This window comes from Phoenix dactylifera, chromosome 9 (genome assembly GCF_009389715.1).
Source record: "Phoenix dactylifera cultivar Barhee BC4 chromosome 9, palm_55x_up_171113_PBpolish2nd_filt_p, whole genome shotgun sequence".
NCBI classification, from domain to species: Eukaryota; Viridiplantae; Streptophyta; class Magnoliopsida; order Arecales; family Arecaceae; genus Phoenix; species Phoenix dactylifera.
In genome coordinates this window covers 8,387,555-8,389,758 of record NC_052400.1, presented here as the reverse complement: position 1 = coordinate 8,389,758, position 2,204 = coordinate 8,387,555, and positions in this window count along the sequence as shown.

Here is a 2,204-nt window from a genome sequence, read left to right as displayed (position 1 = left end):
ATTGGATCAAATTATAATTTTCTGCCAACAGTTTAGCAGGTGCAGTCGTGATGGGATGGACAGATGGCTGTGATATTGCACCTAGGTAGGGCATGTTTGGATGAGACCGCCAACAATATTTTCAATGCAAATGAGTTGTTTGGTTTGGCGAAAAAAAAAAAAAAAAAAAAAAAAAAAAATATATATATATATATATATATATATATAAAATTTAGTTTGAGTTTTTAAAGAAAAGAGATAGAAAAATAATAATTTTATGAAATAAAATTCATATATTTCATAGGAAAGAAAAATGCATGGAGAACATAGAAAAGCTACTTTCTACCGATTAGAAATTGTGATCTTTTTTTTCAAAAGTACCTTAAGCCATTAAAATTTATGGGTAAGATATTTTTCTTTATTAAAAATATAATAGGCATTTCATATAATTTTTTTATGAAAGTAAATGCTCAACCAAATATAAGTCACTCTATAATATAACACTTTTTTATAATCAACCAAATAACAATTTTCTAAGCATCATATTCTCAAAAATTGTTTTTTTAGAAAAAACATTCCAGTGAAAAAAAAATCAATGTACAAAAACGAGTCCAAGCATATCACAAGTACTGCCTTTCTCATATCACCTTATCTTCCCAACCCCTTCCTACTAGAAGAAAATGATGGACCTCCCCAAATGTTTACTGTCTTCGTACATTTTTTGAACCTCTATCCATAGATCTTTGGAGCTCTCTCTCTCTCCCTACGATTGGGTATTCCTAATCCCACGAACCTGGCTTTATTTCATAAGATTACCCAAAAATGATTTTTAAAATGTTTACCTATTGTTTATATAATTTTATAATTTAGACAATATCTAGAGATCCATGTTTTTAGTTTTTATATTACAAGTGAAAATATAAGTGTAAATGTAGAACTGGAAAAGAAAATTTTGATTATATTTTTAATTAAACTTGAGTTAAATATATAACTTGTCAAAAATTATATCTGTATGTTAGTTCAAAAATTTATACTCAAACAATACTTCTATACCTTATAATAAATCATAGGGGCTAAAGAGTTCGCATAGAGAGAGACAATGATTGCTAGATGGATAGCTAAGATTTGCTAAACATTATATTGGCAAGATGGCCTATATAAAGCCATCTCGAAGAAACCTAAAGAAGAATAAGAATAACTTAGAAAGTTCTTAGAAATGAATATCTATTTTGCATATATTGCTGCTCTAAATTCAAATGAATATCTATTGGATTAATAGGGACTCTAGTTTCACCTTAAATTAGCTTAAAGAGAATAATAATGCCAACATAGTCCCCACCAACCTTTGTCCATAATATCTATGTGATATTTAATAGAATGAAGCATGTTAAGTTTTCTAAGAGGTGGTTGGTTGCCTAATATTATAAGATCTAAGAAAAGGCCATAAGTTGGCTTAAAGGGTACAATAATGTCGCATGGTCTCTATCAAACCTTATCTATAATATCTATGTGATATTTAAAAGAATGGAGCATGTTAATATATACATATATGTAAGTATGTATTTATGTATGTGTATATATAGAGGGAGATTGGGCTCCTTTCAACCGGATTTGGAACCAAATTCGGTCAAATCTCCCACTATCCAATCTGCACGGATTTCACAGCTACCAACAACCCCAGCAGCGGTAAGTTTCTATTTGGCTTGAGGAAAAACAAAAAATAATAAAAAGCATTCAATGAGATGGGACGAGAAGCAACATGCGCACCCAGTCCCTTCTCCATTTGAACCTCTCTCTATAGAACCTCTCTCTCCATAGAAGACCACGCTCATCATTCTCTCATTGGAATTCCAACCCCTCCACCTCTTTGTTTCTCTCTCGTCAAAAGCTGCTCTCTCTCTCTCTCTCCACAACCCTCTTTCTCCATTTGAAGCCCCCTACCTCTCTCCTCACAGCACTCCCTTTCTAACCTCTCCATCTCTCTCTCTCTCTCTCGTCAGAACCCCAACTCTCTACCTCTCTCCCACTCACTGGAAGAAAGCCCAACCCCCCAACTACCTCTCTCTCTCTCTCTCTCACCATAATAGACCTCCCATATCTCTCTCTCGTCGAAACCCTAACCTCCAATCTCTCTCTTGCCGGAACCCAAACTCCCGACCCCTCTCTCTTGCCGGAACCCCCACCCCCAACCTCTATCTCTATTGTCGGAACCCCAATCCCCACCT